Source organism: Buteo buteo, chromosome 2, assembly GCF_964188355.1.
Source record: "Buteo buteo chromosome 2, bButBut1.hap1.1, whole genome shotgun sequence".
NCBI classification, from domain to species: domain Eukaryota; kingdom Metazoa; phylum Chordata; class Aves; order Accipitriformes; family Accipitridae; genus Buteo; species Buteo buteo.
In genome coordinates this window covers 69,626,494-69,650,136 of record NC_134172.1, presented here as the reverse complement: position 1 = coordinate 69,650,136, position 23,643 = coordinate 69,626,494, and the positions used below count along the sequence as shown (strand labels likewise).

Sequence of the window (23,643 nt, the reverse complement as noted above, 5' to 3'; positions counted from 1 at the left end):
GCCTATTAGAATTAGATACTACCATACATGCTGAGGCCTGGTCATACCACACATTTCCTCAAGTTTAAGGGAGGTGGAGGAGAGCAAACTATACACAATATTAATACAGAACATAAGAAAATACCTTTATTTAAGTGAATTGAAATTATTTTCTCCCTTTTCCTAACCCTGTAAATATCAATATTTTCTCTGGATCAGTTCTCATAAGTCAAAGCAGTCCTGGACAATTAAGTCAAACAGAAGACTTACCTAGCACTGTGTTCTCTCTCCAACAGAAGCCAGTAGAAATGCCTAGAAAGAAAAAGGTAAGCATATGAATGTGTTTCAGCACACTCCCAAACTTCACAATCTACAGCTCTGGAATTTCCTGGTTCAAAAAGACTGAGTTTCCCAGCAGCTGGATTTCTCTTCTATATAAATTTCTTTTTGAACCCATGAAAATTAATACAGCTAAAATAGTCTGTGGCAATCAGTTCTGTAGTTAAGCTCTACACTGTGTGAAAGTATCAGGTTTTTATTTTTAACTCTGCCATCTGATAATGAGGAGGAGGAGGAGGGGAATAAATAATGAAATGACTGAAGAGGAAAACACTTTCTTCCTGTTGATTTTCCATGACACTTGTGGTTATTTTGTATAGATCCGCCTTGTACTCTCAAGCCAAAAAAAAAAAAAAAAAAAAAAAGAAAAGCAGAGAAGTGGAAGTCCTGGCAAATGCTGTTTCTCATAAAAAAAAATGTTAGCTTTGATCTTTAAAAAAAAAAAAACAGAGAAAGATAAAGTCCATTGTACACTTTTGATACAGCATAGACCACAATTACTTATAATTAAGAGGAAGGCATAACATGAGTATATGATAATATGTTATTTTCAATTTTGTATTCTTTTTCTTCACTGATAACTCACAACACTCAACCTTTTGAACACTGCTTAGCACTGGTCTGTCATTTTGACAGAATAATTAGTTCGGAGTTGTTTTTTCCTACTGAGCAGAAGAAAATTGGGCAAAAATCTATTGGTTATAGCACGCCTGCTTCTCCCTTAGGTACATCACTAGGCATAAAGACAAAAGCATCACTCGGAATAAGGACAAGTCTCCCAAATCAAGTGCTAGGCATACATACAGCCACTCATCCAGAAGAGAAAGTTCCCTTAAATCACCATCGTTTCTTCTTCAATGACCACTCTGACAGTGACTGTAATTATTACCTGTAGTTACCAAATCTACATTCTTAGAGTACAAGAATAAAAGATCAGAGGTAGGCAAGCCACTATTAGGACCTACTCCCAGAACAAGAAGTATTGGAGAGAGATGTTTTCTTTAAAAGTTTACCAAATCTTCATGTAATAAGCTTTGCAGAATTGTTTTAGTCAAGATCAGTCTTATATCTATAAAGTAATTAGCAAACTTATCAGTTAGGTCAATAAATGAATTTACAATAGGCAGAAGAAAGTTCTATGTAAAACCAAGCTCAAAGAACACTGGAAACTTCTGTAAGGCTGTAGTAACAAACTCCATATAGTGGAATATCTGATCTGCTGTACTTGCTTTATCCAAAGCCCAAGTAAACAAAACAAGTTTGATTTAGGCTTTGACAATAAACACATTTCAGTTGTCTTATGTCTTCAGCAATATATTTTGCCTTTAGGAAAAACAAAAAAACAAACACCACACACACACACCCCCCCAAACCAAAACAAGTCTTAGTAAGACTTCAAAATCCTATCTCCAAGCTTGAACTTTGCATCAAATTTGTAAAGTAACATTTAGATAAGATATCCAAAATGTAAACAATGACAGCAGCTTTATTTCACAATACACAGTTTATTTCAATACTTTTAATCAGTGAGAAACCAACTAAACAATACACAATTCATAATACAATCCTTGTAAAAGCTGGAAAAGATATTAAGGTTCATGTCAAGTTCAACATGCTCTATTTTTAACTTTAGTCAAGTCCCTTCTCATTAGCAGTAACTTAATATTTGAGAAAGGATTAGGAGCAGCTAGGAAGTTAGTTTGATATAGAAATGAATTTAAATAATAAATTTTTAGCCCCCAAAATAATTCAGTTAAAGTTAATTAGACCTAGCCAACTAATGTAATCTCCCATTGTCACAGTATACCAAATCAAGGCTTACAGATTGCTTTAGAAAGTAGTAATTAATTGCTTGCTATTATTTTTTCATAATAATTCTGTGCTACATAAGTTCCATTCTAAAATTAAAATAAAAAATTCTGGACTCCCCCTTTCCTTTAACTCACAGAGAAATGTAGTCTTCACATCCACATAGTTTGACATTAATGGAACAATTCCTTTAGCATAGCTTTTTAATAGTAAAATTTAGGACACTGCTGTAAGACCTGCTGAAGATACTTCTTAAAGCATTTCACAAGATCAAACCAACCCTGACAATCTCATGATTGACTTACTGAGAAAAAAAGCAAAGAGTTTACACAATAGTGAATGGAAAGAAAGACAATGCCTTTGAAAACAAGCCCAATACTTCTGCATTTCAAGGATGCTAACAAATAGGGAAAAGGCATGAGCATCTGCTTGTCTTCAAGAGATAACAAACTGGTTTTGAGCACTTCCATATATGTGAGCACCCATATCACATGATAGTTAGCCTTGTTTAGAGGCCAGAAATCTTTCAGGAAGTCTGGGGCATAAGAACTACCTGTTTTTCCTAGAGTTAGTGTTAGCACTAGCAGAGACCATGACACATTTGTATGCATATGTCAGATACTAAAATCTTTCAGATGACTACTAGCAAAACAGTGAATTAGTGGCCATCTCCATATTATTTTATTGCATGTAAGTAATAACTTACTTTCTCTGAGAGGAGAGACTAACTTCTGCCAGTTCTGACATCAGTAACTTCTAGTCTGTCGTGATAAACTGTAACTAATACAGAACTTAACATTTCCAAGATGACAGTAATATCTCTGTAGCTAGAGCAATAGAAAAGTGTTGTGGTAAACTTTTGCCTGGAGACAGTTTAGTCACTCCTGGATATATGGCAGCAAAACCAAGATAAACAAATTATCCCAAACAGAAAACAACCAAAACATCTTAATTCTAAAAGCTGTATTTTCTGCTTATCTAAAATTATTAAAGCACTTCAGTATTCTGTGTTTTATCTGATTCTTGATCTGTGCTTTGTCCTTCTGTTGCTCTAGCTTTTTGACAAACAGAGATACAATCTAGGACTGCAAGCACTGAGTGCATGGAGTGAAGCAGATTCAAGATAATGCCACATTCTAGCAGACTTTGTCAAGAAATTCTTCTTGCACTTAGAATGAGGAAAGAACTGCTAAGATAGCTGCCAATGAAGAAATTTAAGTTGATTAGAAATGCAGGTAAAGAGCTTTACACCTTAAGCCTGTTCCAGACTTCCTTCAGAAAAAGTGCCAGTGGTACAATTTTTCTGGAAAACTAGCCATTTTGGCTGAATCTACTTGGTGTAACCTCTCATGAGAGTTAATAAAGTTTTAATATTAAAGCTGCTTCATCTGTTCTGCAAAGCATGTTTACAATATTGTTTTATATAACAAATCTTAATGTAAATTCCTCCAGCTACATAATATCAGCTATAAACTAACTGATGGTGGCCAATCTTGTATTAAGAACTTACGCAATTGCTTAATTGTGCCCCGTGCCCCCTCAGGTTCTTGAAAGTAATACTGAAATGCATGAGGACTTCCTATGCAAGTATACAGAGAGTCAGAACAGTTTCTGAAATCACCAGTTTAGAGGTGAGGCCTTTAATTTCACATGAATATGCTAAAAATGCTACTTTAATATACCAGGCAAGTTAGAACAAGCTACTTTTCAGCTGTATTCTTTTGTGGTGTTTTTGTGGGTGGGGTTCTGTTTTTGTTTTAGACTAACCAATAGCCCTAGCTGTATCCTTGTTTCAACTGATGTAGCTAAAGTCTCTCCAGGGCTGTTAGTTACTTATTTTTTTCCACTGTTGATACTATGGAGCCAGTGTAACTCTAGAAGAGAAACATTCCATTTCATGCACAGGTTTTTTTGTTGGCAGGGTGGGTTTTTTGTTGTTTTAACAATAACAGTACATTAAAATCTTTTCTAAATGAATCAATCTGTGGTGAAGTGCCTTACTAACTTTATTCGAGGAGGAAGAAAAGCCTGGAAGATTTGCAAGTTTTTTATTATTCCAGAAAAAACAAGTCTAGACTGGATTGGAATTACTAAATAGCAAGGCTTCGTAATAGAAGAAACTTTCAAGGGAGTCAGTATCACTATAGGAAAGTATCCAACCTTTTGTTCAAAATATTACATTAGAAAGTTGAAACAGCCTTGCTAACTGCAAAGAAAAAACTCTCAAAGTGGCTGAGGCAATTAATGTAGCTAAACTTGAGCCTATTTTGGCTATAGCCAGTATATATACTTAGAATAAAACATTGCCACTGTCTAGGATCTTAGCTCACCTGCTTTTGTTAAAAGATATCAACTAGCTACATCCTCAAGAAATCTGTAACAGCTATGGAAGATCAGACTGTTTCTCCCATGAACTCTTGGAGAGTTCTTAAATAGGAATAATATACTGTAAAATACCATCAAAAACGCAGGTGTAAGTCTGACCAACAAGTCTAGCCTGTTTACTTTCAGAAAACCCTCTTGAGTGCACATGAAGTGAAATACAAATCTGACTTTTCTCTTAAGCAGATAATAACATCCACTCTACAATGGTTTCTTTTAATGAAATTTGCATGAATATGCTTTAGTTACCTTTTACCAGCAGTGAGTGTAGCCAAGACATTGCATTCAGCAAGAATTCAGTTTGCAATCTAGATAAACTTAACCGCGGAGCTCAGCACAGGCTCACAGACCAGTGCAACAAAATAGCAATCCTGTGGTGGCACAGCTAGAGGACTCCAATGACAGCTTTGAGGTGATAAGCCTGTAGCTCAGACTGCAAGCACGTCCCTAGTAATTAGTGATGCAGATACCAGCACTGTGACTCAAATCATCTCCCAGTAAATACTTCCCTATGTGCAATTTCTTAGCTGCCTATGTAAGACCGTTTATTTTGTAAACAAGGAAGTGCCTGTATATGTCACTACTTCATATCATGTGGAAATGACTTGTGTATCATGCCCTGGAAACCTCTGTTCTGTGGCGCAGGTAACAATAGTTCTCTTGCTATAGCCTCACACTATAGCAATGGATACACTAGTATTTTCATGCTATAGTGTGTGTTAAAATTTGAACAGACTGCTTTCTTTGGAGAAAAAGATACAGACACTTAACACGAATGCCTCTTAAAGACCAACCTTAATAAGGCAGAGATTTTTCTTAACCTCCTTTTACCAACAGTTTAAATGTATGACTTTTTTCCACACTCTTACTATGGTCTAGGCTTGTTTTACTGAGAGTGGAAGGAGACTGGATTACTAACCTGATATCCTTAGCTCTTACGTTTTCATTCCCTCCTTAAATTTATGTTCAACCTGTTAACGTACAGATAGAAGTACCAGCTCACCTATCATTTCTGTGTGGTACTAATAGTACTCCCAAGGATGGAGCTCCTTGGGTTCTGTGGACAACTACTATCAAACCTACTTGTATAAAAATTCCAACCAATACCAACTCTTAAAGGTCTCCAAGACAAGACTTAAGTCTTGGTTATGTTTATTGAAAAATAGACATCTCCAAAACCAGTTCTAGAGAATGGCAGCAAATCTAGATCACACTATAGGAAGTGACTCCTGGCCCACAGCTCCAGAGATGTTAACAGAAATCATTCTGGGGACAGCTCTGTAAAGTATTTCTTAGTATGAGATATATGAAGGTGCACAAGTCCATGGGACCTGATGAGATGCATCTGCGGTTCCTGAGGGAACTGGCAGATGAAGTGGCTAAGCCACTAGCCATCATATTTGAGAAGTCGTGGCAGTCTGGGGAAGTTCCTACTGACTGGAAAATGGGAAACATAACTCCCATTTTTAAAAAGGGAAAAAAGGAAGACCCAGGGGACTACAGGCCAGCCAGTCTCACCTCTGTGCTCAGCAAGATCATGGAGCAGATCCTCCTGGAAACTATGCTAAGGCATATGAAAACTAAGCAGGTGATTGGTGACAGCCAACATAGCTTCACTAAGGGCAAATCATGCATGACAAATTTGGCGGCCTTCTACAATGGGGTTACAGTGTTGGAGGATAAAGGAAAAGCAACAGACATCAACTACCTGAACTTGCACGACACATTTGACACTGTCCCACACAACATCCTTGTCTCTAAATTGGAGACAGAGATTTGATGGATGAGCCACTCGGTGGCTATGGAATTGGCTGGATGGTTGCACTCAAAGAGTTGAGGTCAATGGGTTGATGTGCAAGTGGAGACCACAGTGACAAGTGGCATTCCTCAGGGGTCGGTATGGAGACCAGCGCTGTTTAACATCTTTGTCAGCAACATGGACAGTGGGACTGAGTGCACCCTCAGCAAGTTTGCCAACGACACCAAGCTGTGTGGGGTGGTCGTCACACTGGAGGGAAGGAATACCATCCAGAGGGACCTTGACAGGCTTGAGAGGTGGGCCCACGTGAACCTCATGAAGTTCAACAAGGCCAAGCACGAGGCCCTGCACATGGGTTGGGGCAATCCCAAGCACAAATACAGGCTGGATAATGAGTGGATTGAGAGCAGCCCTGCAAAGAAAGACTTGGGGGTGCTGGTTGACAAGAAGCTCAACATGACCTGCAATGTGCGCTTACAGTCCAGAAAGCCAACCGTATCCTGGGCTGCATCAAGAGTGACCAGCAGGTCAAGGGAGGTGATTGTCCCCCTCTACTCTGCTCTTGTGAGACCCCACCTGCAGTACTGTGTTCAGGTCTGGGGCCCCCAACATAGGAAGGACATGGACCTTTTGGAGCGAGTCCAGAGAAGGCACACCAAGATGATCAGAGGACTGGAGCACCTCTCCTATGAAGACAGGCTGAGAGAGTTGGGGTTGTTTTGCCTGGAGAAGAAAAGGCTCCGGGGAGACTGCATAGCAGCCTGCCAGTACCTAAAGGGTGCCTACCAGAAAGGCAGAGAGGGACTTTTTACAAGGACATGTAGCGATAGGACATGGGGTAATGGCTTTAAATGAAAGAGGGTAGATTTAGATTAGATGTAAGGAAGAAGTTCTTCACTGTGAGGGTGGTGAGGCACTGCAACAGGCCGCCTGGTAAGGTTGTGGATGCCCCATCCCTGGAAGTGTTCAAGGCCAGGTTGGACAGGGCTTTGAGCAACGTGGTTTAGCGGAAGGTGTTGGAATGGCAGGGGCTTTGGAATGAAATTATCTTTAAGATCCCCTCCAACCCAAACCACTTTATGATTCTACAAAATCATGCTCTTCGGAAATAATGTTCCCCAAACCTACAAACTAATCACAAGTTAAAAAAACCAAGTCTGTGGGGGAGACCAGGTAATACATGTTTTTGAGAGCAAGCTAGAAGAACTTAGTTTGTTCAGCCTAAAAAGCAAAAGGAGGGACTAAATTGCCATTTGAATACATTAAGTTCTCAAAACAAAAGCTTACCACTTTGTGAAAGAGGTTTGAGATATAGTCAGCCATAGTATCAACTGCTGAATCTAATGGTTGCTTCTGTTGCTATCATACTACTGGTTTAATCCATGTAATGATGCAAGAGGAAAGAGGAAAAGTTAGTTTAAATCCAAAAAGGAAACCCAACCAAACAAAAAGCCACATAAAACTTAGTAGCTTTTTACTAGCGAGGCAACTATCCAAACCAAGGAAAGAGCACTTTGTCATTCTACTCAAGTTCTAGTCTAGTGGATTCAATTTTACGCATGTAGTATAATAAAATCTCTTGTAACCTCAGACATAAGATCAACTTCATGAACAACCCCTTTTCTAGCCTTATCTCTGAATCACTGTGCATTAGACTGAAAATGCTGCTAAGTGTATATGACATTCTCTAACTACATCCACAAGGATTTAGATGCAAGAATGCATCTGGTTGTCTCATAAAAGAAGCCCTTAAGTACAAGAAGCTCTGAATTCTCAATTCTGCATAGGTTTTCACCACCTTGTCTAAATTTTCACCAGTGTAGGCAGTCATTTTTGCTCCATAAACTTCAGGCTTGGTCACCAATTTCTATTCAGCTTCTACAGGTTCTATTTTGCTTTGTTTTCCTTTTAAATAAGACAATTTTCATGTCACTGATACTGGATTACTTATGATTTACATTTCAACTAAAATCTGCCCCTCAATGCTTCTAAGAGTCTTCAAATATCTGATAGACAAATACACAGACTAATTAAAGACAACCTCCTTTCCCTCAACCCCAAAATAGAATACTGCTTTGCATCCCTATTGTTGCTTTCTCAAAGCAGAATGATCATTTCCTGAATTGTTTGGTGTAGATATTTTGCTTAAGCAGCAAGCACTCCAGGCTACAACTGATGAGTGACCTTGAGACAGCTCTTGGAAGGCAGTTGCCATAGTAACACCACCACAAATGTGGTACATCCTCAGCTGACACCACCAATCTGGTGCAACAGATCCATAGTAAGTACATCTACCCTGTATTAGTGTCTCAATATTTAAGGAAGTTACTAGGTTTTGGGGGTTTTTTTAGAATTATTTCAAAAACCTCTTGTGCCGTGGTAGACACTGGATACTCTGCATGAATACAAGTGACTAAGGCTATACAAGTCTGCACAGTGCAAGAGGTAAAGTACCATAAAATAATGCACTACTGAAAATTAAAGCTACTCAGTGTGTTAATTCAGAGCACAGTCCTTGGTCCAGGAAATGAGTCTACTGAAGAAAGCTTGCAATAGCACATAACTAAAAGTTTGTTGTCTTTTCTCAGACTCTCTAATACAAATAAACTTTATGAAGCCCTACTGTGTCAAACTTAATGCAAAATGCAAGCACAATGGATTATTTTTGCATGCCAGAATATTCTCAGTCTCACCTATGCAACCTCATCACCATGAATAAACCTTCAAACCAACTTGGCACTAAGGAATAGCATTGCCCCAAAGGGATTTTCTCTACGTGGCATGCTACTAGTTCTTGTAAGCTTTGAAAGAGGAAGAAAAAGGTGAATAATCACTGAAGTGTCAATAAAAATGAAAGATCTAGAACTGAAGAGTGCTAGTTAACAGAAATGTTCAGTAGAACCATTTCTGTTTAAAGAGAAAGGATTACTGAACAGATTAAGTCAGTTAATTATAACAACCTAGCAGTCAGACATCAAAGTTTACTTTAAAACGAAACTTTCAAGACCCATCTTTTTCTTAAACTCAAACCAGCAGAAAAGGCCAATCATGTAAGTTTCATAGTTTGTTGATGTTCAAAAGATTCTATTATAAGTAAAACATTTGTGTATTCTAATTAAAAACAAGAGCTAGGACTGCTCTGCCTCTGATAAAGTCAGCTCACTTCATGGGTTTGACCTTATCCTAAAGGAAAACATTTGTTAAACCTCCATACCAGTGGAATCTGTGTATCAGCTAAGAGTTAATTCCAGTTAGAAGTCATACACTTTAAAACAGGCTTTTGGACACTCTAATCTGAAGAGTCTGGTCCATAATTAATTCAGTCAGTCAAGTACCCACCCTGAAACCTGGCTGACTGTAACCTAAAGGTAGACAGAAAACAGGAAAAAAGTTCCCCGACAATACTAAGCAGACATTTAACAGGGCCCTAAATCCAAAAAAACATCAATTATTTTGGTGACTGTGTGTTATAGTGCAATTACCAATCAAAACGGTTCAGCTGTGTTGCTTTTGGAGGTCTGGAAACACTGTCACCTTGGCTCAAAAAAGTATTATTTGAGATTGATGATCCTGTCAATTACTGTTATGTGCCACTCTTCCCATTTGCATCATTTCTGTGAAGTTGCAGGTGAGATGTCTATATTCTAAATTGACCTGTGTCCTATCAATCTGTGTACAGGCATTGACAGATTCCTTTTGAACAAGTGTTCATATAAACACTGAGTATGTTTCTATTTAGCAATAGCTTCCTACAGTTAACATACTTTTATCAGAGTACATTAACTTGTCCTCAGCTTTGCACATAGTTGTATATTTTGGCCTAGCTGTACAGGTTAACTTTGGACACTATCTAGACCTAGACATCAAAGGCACTCTTGGTATAAGACATAGCTGTACACAGAACTTGTAGTGTACTGTCCTTCCCTCCCCTTTTGTTTTTGTCTCCATATAAAAAAAAAAAAAAAAAATCTTCAGACAAAAAAAAGTTTAACCTCGATTTTGTGGAAATGAAAGCTAGAACTAAGTGACACTGCAGATTATTAAGCACTGATTCTATAAAAGCTGCCAAGTATGTCAATCTATTCTGCAAGTTCATTTAGAAATATATATCACCAGCTATTAATCTTCGCTGTTCTTAGTCCTTAACCTCAGCCTAGAAACCATGAAGTCCCTTATTACCTATGAAGGACCACTAATTACAACAGCATAGGAGAAATGAACAATAAAAAAAATTTTCATAACAAAGCCTAATACATTCTAATCCTACAGTCCTGTTAAAAATTCTTCAACCCTAGACCCAATAGCGTGGGGTTGTTGATCTTGTGTCTCTAAAGTTATGCATTTGATAGATTAATTCTACACCAAAATAGAATTATTGCAGTACTTACCCCTTTCAGTAGGTTATTCTGCTCAGCAATACATATATGCACTAAACTAGTAACAAATACACATTAAATGTTTGCAGGTTTCTCAACATCAGTTTTCAGAACAGCACTCAATATATCTACTCAATCCCTATTGATTTAAATGAAATTATTTTTCCAATGCAGATACAACAGGTAAGGAACTACCAGTAATGATACATAATTAGTAACTCCACCAACTCCTTCTAGTTACAGACCCAGGGTAGACAAGGGGTACTGAATTTCTCCTACACCCAGGTACCACTTAAGTCTGTCTTCTATAACACATTTGTTTCAGGAACAGAGTCTTAGAGGAACTCCATTCAGTTTATATTTTGATACGACTATGGCTGCTCTAGTCCCACCCCACACATTCCCTTACACTAGTACTGGGTGTTTGTGCAACTAGGGGTAAGCTGACAGCCAGAAGTTGTCTGGGTGGGTTTGTTTGGTTTTGGGCTTCAGGTTTTTTGTTGGCAGGAGGTAGGGAATGGACAATTTTGAGTTAAACCTCTTTGCAAGGCCCTCAGTCCCAGAGCAAGGGGAGAAGAGGTAACAAAAAAGGAGGCACAATAGCCCTGACTTGGCTTGAGAGCTGTGGGAGTGTACCATACTGCCTTGGAAAGACAGCATTCCACAGAAATGCATTTAAAGGGTATTTATATTTTCAATTAATACTGGAAAGAAGTCAGTTTGTTGTGATGTTGCTTGCTTTTTGAACAATATATCACCTTAGCTCCCACCTCAGCATTTAAGCAAAAAAACCAAAACAAAACAAAAGAAAAAACCTCAACCCATTATATAAAGGATTCTTTAGGCCCTAACCCAAAAGAGCATAAGTCAACAATAAATATCTGTAGTGACAGAAAGACAAGGCACATTCAAAGTACAGAGTCCTCTAGATCTTGGAGAAAGGTCAGGGAGCCTTTTGGTAAACAAGAAGAACTTAAACTGAAAAGAGCTTCAAGGTAGACAAATGAGGTTGAACCTGTAGATCCCTTCAGTTTGATTTTCACCAATGTATCTGAAGCTACAATAATTTTATAAATAACCATTAAACAGATTTAAAAGTTAACTGTTTTACAAAAGAATATGATTAGAATGGCATATGTTTCCTAATGTCTTTCTTCCTTTAGTATATCAAAGATACAACAAATTAAGATTTCCAGTTTAGCAACATACAGTCCTTATTGGAAATGTTAGTCTAGAATTACTATTGAGAGCAAGAAAAGACGGACTGTCACCTGGCAGTGATCATCTAGTAATAGTAACAGTTAACACAAACTGTAAAACAAGAAACTGAAGGCAAGATTAATACAATAAATAGCTGATACCCAGCATGGGAGTGGTTTATGCACGTTCTTACAAGTGAGAACTTTTTTTCTTGACAATTAATTTTTAAGGGAGCGTTTGCTCACCAAGTAGCTCGAAGTTTCAGTCAGAAAGAGACTTCTAACTGAAATTCCAGCAATATAAGCATGCCTGCATGTTATTAAAGGAAATAGTGGAAAATTTCACAGGCTGACATCCAGAATGTCTGCGGTTCCTTTTCATATTTCTCTCTTCTTGCAAAGCAGTTATTAGACCAGAACTTCAAATTTTATTTTTTTTTCTGTGAAGCCTGGAAATTTCCACTGCTTTAAAAGATTTTTAAAAAGCTTTCTCAAATGTACAGCTCAAACAACCTTACACTTCTGCCTAGATGGAATCTTTACAATAAGCAAAAGTTTCGATATAAAGCAGTGCTAAGATGGAAGGGGAAGGAAAGCACTTTGCTAATATACCAAAAGCATTGCTTTGCCAACCTGAAATATCATACTACATATTAATCTCTTGATAGAGGTCATTTGAGGTCCAGCTACAGACAGATGGGTAAGACAAGAAGGAACAGTTCAGGATAAAGCTACCTTGTAGCTGTACATACAGAAAATACAGTGGATGACAATGCAAGCTATTCTGTCCCTATCAAGTGATGGCTCTCCTTGAATTTCCTCAAATCTCCACTCATTTTACATCTCAGTGGATTCCACTTGTCATCCCTACTACCTTCTTACGATCTCTAACACAGCCAATACAAGTCTGACAAGTTTGCGAGCACTGGGTCTACACCTCACCTCTACAAGTCTTGTTTATGAGCTACAAACATGCATCACCCACCAAAAGATTAGGGGCTTCAACAGAAAACCCACAGGTGTAATACAAAAGTCTTCAAAGGTACACCAGCCAGTGCAGATATTTTCTTTTTTCAGTTTTCTGTGCACTGATCAAAAGGACTGCCTTCTTCTTAAGGAGGGGATCAAATGGGCATTCTAGCTTAACAGAGGTGCTGGGTTTGTTCCATTTTAATCAAGAGAACAATTTGCAGATAAAGTACTCTTGCTTTTGTGGCCTTGAGAGATATCTATGACTAGATAAATACTTTAAATACTGATTAAGAAGGGATCCTATCAATTACTGCCTAAAAATGTTATTTCCCATTCAGAGATCTGAATGGGAAACTAAAACTTTCAAACAAGGAAACATAAGTTATTAACAAACCAAGAACTGTGCACACCCCAGCACATGGCATCAAAGTGGCACACACCCAAATAAGATACCATTAAAATGTCTTGAATCCATTTGTTCTAGATTGTTTTGTTTAAAAGGCTACTACAAAGCTATGCTTAAATGAGAAGTACAGCAGAGTATGGCTTAGAGCAACTGTTTTTAAACTTCCTTCTTAAGTAGTTAAGACATACGGATTCTCTCTTATAGCACTGAAGTTATAAAATATCATTTGCTTGGCTTACTTATAAGTACTGGTTAGAAGGACTAAAAATCCATGCACACCTAACAGCATTACCTAAAGTGTGGTCCTCTAGTAGGCCATATGCTGAGGTCTGTCCATTCAGCCAGAAATCTCCACTCTGAACATCAAAAAGGTTTCCATAGAAGATAAAACCAAGAGAGTACTACAACAAAAGGTGCTGCTATGTCTACTTAAGTTCATTGCAGCAGCAAAGATGGACAGAGGACAAAAGGAAGTGCAACACAAGCCATAATTTCCTATTTCCGCCTAACCTCTTTAGCCCAGCCTTTATGGGGAAAAAAAAAAAAGTTACAGGGGAAGAGGTCTGAAAAGTCTATCCAAGTCACTGGCAAAAAAAGAAGTCGCAAATTTTTGTTTTAAATCATGTCCTTAAGATGTAAGCTGCTAAGAACAGATAACCATTTTAAAGTCATCATTGTGAATAAGAGGAAAAAATCACTTTTGGAACCTTTACTGCTTTTTCCATAAGCTTCCAAGAAACCATACAGTGCTTCCACATACTGATTGTGTGTGTGCACACACTCAACTGCTGTCTAAAAAGTTTTAGAAAAAGTTTATCCAAATAGACTACATTAGCTGCTACCCACTCACACACATGTAATAGCAAAAAGCTGGCAGACAGAAGTTTCCCTTTTCCTGGGACTCACTAGCTTGCAGAGAATGTGATGAAAACACAACTTGGGTATTTGACAAAATCAGCAATGTTAAAACATTAATACACTCCATAGGGCAATCAGTGAGTTGTTAGAATTTGAGTGTGCAAGGCAAAAACAGGCGAATGCAACCTTTGCTTTAGGTTTTAGTTGTTCAGACTGGTGCAGAAAGAACACAAAACTGTCATCTTGATTGACTGTTCTGAATAATAAAAAGTTTCCTCAAAATACTGGAGTAGAGAACATGCATTTTGCTTTTTTTTCTTGGGGGGTGGGGGGGTGGGTGGGAAGTAAATTGCTTACTTCTGTTTAACATTTCCATTAGTAGATACAGCAATAAAAGCCACCCAAACCACTCCCTGCTCTATTTATTACCTGTTCTATCACTTTGGGATGTTTCAGTGAGGCAGGGCACTCTGTTAGACATAAGGTAACCATAGAGAAAAGAAAGTATGTAGAGCAACACAACCATATTGTTATATTTTATATTCTTAGGTGTGCATGTATAACAACTAATTGCATTTTATTAGAGAATTCCCAGAAGAATAATTTCCTCAGATTCATACTAAGAAAGAAAGCATTTGAAAGACATTTATGATTTCCAGGATCATTTATATAAGAGTCACCAAGAAGCTGATTGATATACTTTGAGCAAGTTGGCTCATTAGTGATTTTATAACCAAACTTTTCATGCTGAATCAGCACTGGAAGTTGGATTTGACTTCACACCATTATCTATATGTAAATGACTCAGCTCATCAATATTTGGCCAATGGGAGCTAACAACAAAACATTAAACCCATGCAGTCTAGAAGGGTTCCTTTCTAGACCTACAGCAATAATTTAGAAGTCTCTTCAAAAGAACAAGAAGAGATCTAAAAAAAAAAAGTGAACTACTGCTTATGCAAGCAAAGAAAGCAGCTCATGTATATACCAGAGATTTTGTCGTCACAAGATTTTTAAAGTTTCATTTCACTCATTTACATAGAAAGTAAATAGTAAAATAGCACCCTTAGACCTTACTATTCATTTGCCAATGTAAGGTAGAAATAGCTGCCTAGTCATATTAAGCTACAACACTTCATATCTTGTGCTCTAGCTAGAGCTCAGTGTAATAACAGACCTGCTTAAGACTTAGAAAAACAAAAATTCAGAGGCTTTCAGATAAGCAAAAAGGAAAAAAAAAACATACATCACTACTGTAAGCTTCTATTGCTTAGTCATTCTTTGGCATGGTGAAACGTCAGAAACACTTCAACTATTTTTCACATTCTTCCCAAGATTATGCTCTTGTTCTTTGAAATCTTTAATAAAAAGACGAGTCTCCAAAATAGTGCATAACAGAACTACAACAGTAGTTTTGCAGTGGCTGGTGCGAGTGAGCCAGCTTTGCAGTGTAGTTCAGAAAAGCATGGGATAAGAAAGAGTCTGCTTGATTTTACCATGCAGCCCATCGCTAACAGATTTCAATATTGCACCATCTGGTAGATTGGGAACATTATCAGCAAGTTATAGCTTTAAAAAATACATATATACACACACAGTAATTCTCAAGTTTGTAACAACAGTTATGAGAGTTCAGGTTTCTAGAAAAACAAGAGTTTAAAATCTCCATATTGGCTTTAAAAGAATCAAGAATTGTGGGTATGGAGGGGGGGGTGGTTGGCTGGTTGTTTAAGTCTCCAGCAACTCCTCCTCAGGGGCTTGATATCTCATGACTTAATATTATGAAAGCCTTGAAGGGACATCATAGTTTGTATTTTAATGCCTTACCTGAAACCACTGAGTTAAAGTTATGATACAGCCAACATATTTAACAAAGCTTTCATTGTAAAGAGAAGCCACTAATAATCACTTTAAAAAGTTCCCCATTAAGCATTATGACAGATTCTTTGACTTAAAGCTCTTATCCTCCCTCTTCATTAGGCAAAGATGACAAGCATTTGATACTGTTTAAATTGTTTACAAAAGCATACTACATGACCTGGCATAAAGAGATATTTTTCCTTTACAGTTCAAATTTACCCATTGATGAGTATAGAGAAAGAAGGCCATTTAGCACATTATCCTGGTTTCAGCTGGGATAGAGTTAATTTTCTTCCTAGTAGCTGGTATAGTATTATGTTTTGGGTTTAGTATGAGAATAATGTTGATAACACAATGATGTTTTCAGTTGTTGCTAAGTAGTGTTTATACTAAGTCAAGGATTTTTCAGTTTCTCATGCCCAGCCAGCAAGAAGGCTGGAGGGGCATAAGAAGCTGGGAGGGGACACAGCCAGGGCAGCTGACCCAAACTGGCCAAAGGAACAATCCATACCATGTGACATCGTGCCCAGTATATAAACTGAGGGGGCTTGACTGGGGAGGGACGGGTTGCTGCTCAGGGACTAACTGGGCATCTGTCAGCGAGTGGTAAGCAATTGCATTGTGCATCACTTGTTTTGCACATTCAAATTCTTTTATTATTATTGTCATTTTATTATTATCATCATTATTATTTTCCTCCTTTCTGTTCTCTTAAACTGTCTTTATCTCAACCCATGGAGTTTTACTTTTTTTTCCAGTTCTCTCCCGCATACCACTGGGTGGGTGCGAGGGAGCAAGTGGTTGCATGGTGCTTAGTTGCTGGCTGGAGTTAAACCATGACACATATCTATGGTCATATAAAGGTGATCTCTTACCTCCGAGAAAACATTAATTTAATACAGCATCACACAATATCATCACAACTATACCTGACTTGGTTCAGTAACAGGAAGAGAGATGTTTCCCTAGACACAGCACGGTGACACTGAAGTCTTGTCTAGCTTGTGATCAACTACAGAGATAAATGGGTGTTCTAAGACACTTGCAAGGAGTGCAATACACGAATTAACAGTTTTGCTACAGTTGCCTTAGGAAAAAAAAAAAAAAGCACTGCATTAGAGTTCTGTTACACATATGACCCAGACAAACACTAGCATTGAAAAGAAATGCTTAACATTAAACGAACTGGGTAAGCTTTCAAGAAAGTCTTTTACAATTGTTTTGAACACACATGCTGATCTGCTTTATTCTACACTGGTACACTGAAAGTAGCCGGCAAACACCTAATCTGCCAGTTGTTTTCTTCAAAAACAACTAGTAAACAGTCTTTAGACAACAGATTTTGACTTGCTTTTTCCTAGTCTGGGTGGTTTCCCCAAGAATCATTTCTTCTTCCCTTTCCTGCATTCACTTAACTGTTCTTCCACGTGGATTTGTAACTATAGTAAAACGCAAGTTGAAGAAGACATTAGAAAGGATTTCCATTAGAAACAATTTAAGAACTAATTATATTTGTTGAAGGGAACACAGTCCATTCTTAATTCTTTGATATTTGCAGTGTCATTCAAAACCATGTTTGCATGGCCTAATGATAAAACGCTCCAGAAAATTGCATTTTTACCATTTGTGTTTGCTGAGAGAAAGCTGCTGGAATCACAAAAAAAGAGGGTATCTCATTCTATTCTGCCTCACCTAAAAGTTCACGAGGAAAACCACACATGTAGCCCCGTGGAAATTCTAGGCAAACAGAGCAAATCCCAAAGAGCAAGTTTCATCCATACATTAAATAGCCTTACAGTCTCTGAGACCAGGGAAATAAAAGGCACTTCTGCCTTTTCTTTCTGCCCTATTCCACTCAGTCTTTCTCCTACCACTGCTGGGGCTGGGAGGGGAGAGAGAAGTGTTAGGCTACAACTACCAGGAGAAACACATTATATTGATAACATTTTTAGCCATGCAACCTGTTTCAGTGTTGCCTTTGAAAAAGCAGACAACTCATTTTCTCGTTTCCATGCAGCAGAGAACAGAAGGAGAAAAAAAAAAAATCTCCATAACTCAGAAGTCACGTACAGACTATTGCATGCAACTACATATACAAACATACCTTGAAAATGTGCCTCTAAAAGGCCTTCTGGGTATACCTGTGATACTAGATTATCTCATTCCATGGCTCTGACACATCTCGACATGCATGGAAGTGTGGAAACAGTAAAGGGTTCAGGCTTTGTGACAAAATGTCATACTCAGCCAAGGCTAATGCAGGTGCTAGTCATTATGGCTAGCAGTATAACAGCTATATTGTTCTGCAGCCTTCCTCTTGTCCCTCCTCCCCCCTTCTCAGGTGCACCTGATAAATCAGGGCAAAACTGCTATGTAGTTTAGCCACATGTGTAAAATGTGTATGGATGAAAAATTGCTTGCCCTGACCTAACAATTAGAACATTTTCTGGAGAACTTGTACAGTGTTTTCAGATTTCCAGAACAATCTCGTCCATAAACTGCAGTTATGATGATTTTAGACTTCAAGTCATGACACTACCCACGTTTGTAATCTTCAAAAAAGAACTTAGCTTGATGGTAAGAAAACCTTTAAAATAAGATTTCCAATAGGGTAATGATCCATAACCTAACAAAGAACGTTTGACAAACAGTTTAGCTACACCTGACCTGAACAGGCTCACATTTAACAGTGAAGGTGACAAAGTGGGGGGCCAGGGGGAGGGGACACACAACCAAAACAAAACCAAACCAAAGCACAAAAAATCCCAACTACACACACAAAACACACAAAGTCAGGGAATACTTAAAGGTAGTTAGATACCTGTAGAGCTGACCTTATCACCTCCACTCTTCTAGTATATTGCAAAAGCAGCTACAACCTCAGAAGTAAGCAACTTACACCACATCCTAAGTTTATCATCAGCAGTAACAAGTCTGACTTTCCAGGATATAAGCAAAATGAGCAGGAAAACCAATGGTGGCCCCCTTGCTCTCTTCTCCCTCTCATTTAAATAGCATGCTGTCTTAAGCAACTGCCTTTTTCTTACCTCCGCACAATGTCAGAAATAGAGCTGGCTCTAGACAACATAAAAGAAAAATGTGTGTCTACACCTAAAAACATAAAACCTCACCAACAATAATTCCACACACGAAAGACTAAACATCCCTCATGAGATTGAATTTGGAGGCAAGGTAATTTTGTTCCACTTCAAAGAAAATCAGCTTATTGATAACTGTCGACTAAAAATAAAAGTCACCAATTAAATTAAAAGTATTATTAAAGTAATAGGATCCATCTGAAGTATACCTCCCATTTACATGGGGTAAAAAAGGATTTGATGTACCTTCTCTTAACTAAATGCAGCATATAAAATCAGTGTGGAAATATATTCCATAACAGATTTAGATCAGTAGCAGTTAAATTCTTTCACAATTGCCTCTTCCCTAATATGCTACATTTAGAACCATCAATAGATCTAGCCAGAGAAAAAAAGCACACAGGCATGCTGCCCCAGCATTCAGGTTTAGATATTCTTCACCACCCTATCATATCCTTGGCATAAAGAATACTATTCCTCCCCTCCCCCTCACCTCCATTTTTAGTATAAAAACAAGGCAGAATAATATTTAAGATACTTCTAAATACTCATAATCAAAAAGCTTCCATGAACATAATGCAGAATATCCTGTATCATACAGTAATTCAAGATCACCTCTTCGAGGGAGGCTCATTTAAATGCAGGAGTTGAAGCAACCTCCAGTGTCAGGCTGTAGTGTCCAATATCATTTTACATGCTACCAATGGCTTGATTTTGCAGACAAATATAAGCAAGAGACACTTTCTTTCTCAGGGTTCTTTAAAAGGAAAATAAAAAAAAAAAACCAAACACCCACCCTTTTCTATGCAATTGTAACATAGAAATTAATCTTCAACATTTTTACTGTAATTTCTTGTCCATTATTAATGAAAAAAAAATCCGTGATCAAAAGATAATGTTCTATCATAAAAGAGATTTCCTTCTCCTTCCTACTCTGCATTTTGTCTCAACTATATATTAGTCCCAGTGATACTATGCAAAAAATTGATAAGCAGACAATACAAACTTCCAAGTTAATAAAAGCCAGGAATTTCAAATGAAGAATTAAAAACCAACCAAACCAACCCCAAACCCACACAACTCATATGCCAAATAAAAGCAGACTAGAAACAGCACACTGTCATCAGGAAAGGTACTTAAAGTGAAGCTGAATACTGGGTTTATTCTGTCTGCTATCATTTCCCCTATCTCCCAACCTCTACTTTCGTATCACAGCAGCAAATCCTTTGGTATTAATAAAAAAAAAAACCAAACCAACCAAACAAAAAACACCAAAACCCCCAAAACAGTAGTAGTAACAGAGTTGAATGAAATTTTGAAAAACAGTCAGTTAAACAGCCCATTACAACTGCTAACAGTAAATGCAATTACTATGTTATCATGCACAGTCTAGTTAAAAAAAAAAACAACAACACACACATACACATCCCCCCCCCCCCCCCAGTGTAATTTTGTCTGTTTCCTCTAAACCCAAGCTCTTATGCTGAGGCTTTCACTCCGATACTGTTTGATACTAAGAAGCTATCTTGTATGTATATTTAGAACACACACATCTTCGTCTTGTGTGTAGCAGCTCTTAAAAGTTGGAAATATTTCACAAGAAAATATTTATTTTTACAATAGTGATGACAGAATTTTAAGCTTATTCTAAGTGTCCATTTTAACTGTATTATAGATACTATATAGCTAGACATTACTGTCTCTCACACTTCCAGATTTGCTTCAGTTTTCTTTTGTTATTCCAGGTAGAATCCAACATAATATTTTCTGTTAACTTTTATCTAAAGGTTTAAAGGCAGAACCAGATTTATTTATTTTTTTCTTAACAGGTTAAAGAGGAAGGAGATGCTACCTGAATAAGAGAGAGCGATTTAAAATTGTGTTCAGTGGATGAGCTGACAAAGCGGGAAGCTTCTGTTTTAAAAGAAAACCTGACTGTGCTTAAGAGTAGTAGCAGAAACCACAAACAGAACCAACTTTAGAACCAAACAAAGAGGACTCTGGGAATTATGTCAACCTCAGACAACATCCCCACCCATATTCACCCCATTTATGCCCCAGAATCCCTAACACCTACAGTAGTATGTGGCCTCAGGAAAAAAAAAAAAAAAAAAAAAAACCAACCAACCAACCTCTCATCTCCATCCCTCAACAGCACAGTTTCGTTGCAGCTACAAGGCAGAAATGCACGAGAGGCATGAAAATCAACCTTTTATTTGCAGTATTTCTCATCCCCTTCCTTATTACCAGAGACAAGGAGACAAGAGAAGTCATCCCTGAAACTTACCGAGGCTACAGGATGATCAGAAGGAGAATGCAGATAACAAGGTCTTTGGAACCGCCTCAGTATCAGATAAACCCAGATGAATGGCAGATAGGGCCATTCTAGCCCAGGTATTTCACTCAGGCTGAGAAACTGAGGGTCAGACGATTCTAAACACAAACCCACAGCGACTCCAAGGCTCTCACCGTTACAGGAGGAACCTCCACCCAAACTCACTCACCCTACTTAGATATGCATCACAGAGCGATCCGGGAAGCCTTCAGCTCAACACGCTAGTCCCCCACCACTGCCTCAGGAATGCCCCCTTCTAACTACACTCGGCGCTAAAGTTACAACGGTTAGAAAGAGGTAAAGGCATTTACACGCTGCCCTGGGAATCCTCTCAACCCCAGCCCTGGGGTTACTCCTCACACACACAACCCGTCTACGCTCCCCTGCCTCCTCCCCTCAGGGAAACACAACCATATTGGGGAGGGGGGCGAGAGGGAGAGAAGAGAGCCGCCCCTCAGGGCCAGCCCCAAGCTGCTCCCTTCCCCGGCAAGGGGCAGCCCGCCCTCCCCCATCCCAGTCCCACCCCAGCGCTAGAAGCAGGGGAACCAGCACTAGAACTCTCCTCCCTCCACTCGATACTCCCTCCCTCCAAACCCCACTCACCTGGGAAAGGAGCCAAAGCTCGGCTACGTCTCCTTCTCCCCGTCTCCCCCACACTCAGCCTCTCGCCGCCATTTTCCTCGCTACCTAGATTTAAATAGGAACCAGCCTCCGCGAGAGGAGCCACAGGGCGGCGCGAGGCATTGTGGGACCTGTAGTACAGCCTCGCGCGGGGGCCCATGGGACGCCCCTTCGCGCGGGGCATCACGGTACTTGTAGTACCCCTGTGGGCCCGACGGTTTTCTGAGCCACCGCCCGATCCGGGCGGGGAGGGGCCCGCCCGTTTTCTCCCGCCGCGGCCCGGTGGCTGGCAGCCCGCCGCGGCTTAGCCTGGCGCCCGCTCCTCGCTATCGCCGCTGCTTTCCCGCGCTCTCCCCCGAAGAGCGGTCCCAAACGGGGTCGAGGAAGCGGTGCCGTGGGAAGCTCCCCGCGGCAGGCCCCTCCCGGCAGCGTGCCTAGCCACGCTGCTCGTAGAGGCCCGTGGGTTAAACGCGAGGCTGGCACTGCACTCAGTGTGCCTGCTGTCGAGCACTGCAGCTGCAAGTAGTCCACGGAGGCACAGCAATACAGTACTTAATAAAGACCGTCTTATGCGCACCAAGGATTAAGATACAATAAGGTGTCAGCCCCACGCGCAGCACTCAATCACAACACGGAGGTGAAGTTACAGCTAAATAATGTCTGTGGAGTATTTGCTACACCAAGCACCATATTTTTCCATTTCAATAAGGAATAAAACCAGTCTATTGAAGCAAATGTTTAATAAAATGCAAACAGATTGGGATAGAAGTTACAAAAGAATGTAATAGCTTCAGTTACTCTCTACTGCAGGTATGCGTCAAAGATGGTTTTCAAACTAACTCATAACAGTTCACTTGCCATCCGTAAAAAAGCAAGGCAAGGATATGAAGGACTGGGTACTTATAAAAATATAACCTTCCTATGCCACAGTTTGCTTGTATAAACGCTATTTTCATAAACTTTTTTAGAATGAGCATTTAAAACTTTGCAGACTACAACAGGGTATGTGGAGAACACTGTATACCTCAGTTTTAGGTACTCATAAAGCAGCCATTTAAAAATGCTCTTTTTATTTTGAAAATTTATAAAGTGTGAGACAATGAAAATGCACTGACTTAAGTCCTGCCAAGCTATTCATACAGAGCTCATTACAGAACCATAGCCACAATTAGTATTCAAGATGGACAGACAAGTAAAGCCATTAAGTACACCTTCCAGTAATTTCCCCCCCCCCCCCCCCAAAAAAAAACCCACCAACAAAAAAAAGGTCATACTAGTGTTAGGCTTCTGTGAGCAAGTTACCGGTACAATATGAGCCTCCAGCTACCTCTGAAACAAGCATTACACACAAAAAATATCTAGAGATAGAAGAAATTCAAATATGTCAAGTTCTGGAAAAATAAGCTCCACCTTAGATTTTACCTTGCAGTTATACTACACGAGAATGTATCAATTATAAATGTCCATTTGTACTTACGAACACAAATTTAATCAACTGGTAGATACAGATTCCCTATCATGTTATCACAACAGAAAAGAGTTCATGTTGTTAGGGTACCTTAAGAGGAGTGAGGTCCTGTTGCATTTCCTGAAAGTGTGAGGTCTGCTGTTTAATGATTCCACTTCCTCCATTCCAGGTAATCTTTTTCT

The 23,643-nt window shown here is 39.0% G+C and overlaps 1 protein-coding gene across 8 annotated transcripts in view; it reads right to left on the bottom strand.

Annotated features, from left to right (window-relative positions):
• The window catches only part of NCOA3 (nuclear receptor coactivator 3), an 88,454-nt gene extending 66,344 nt beyond the window's left edge, over positions 1-22,110 (bottom strand). For all 8 annotated transcript variants that reach the window (XR_012648755.1, XR_012648760.1, XR_012648762.1 and 5 more), the window contains exons 1-2: positions 21,976-22,110; positions 250-291 (exon numbers count right to left, since the gene is read on the bottom strand). The gene's annotated coding sequence lies outside the window, so the exon portion shown is untranslated. The remainder of the gene's footprint in view (positions 1-249; positions 292-21,975) is intronic.
• Positions 22,111-23,643: the final 1,533 nt, after the last annotated feature.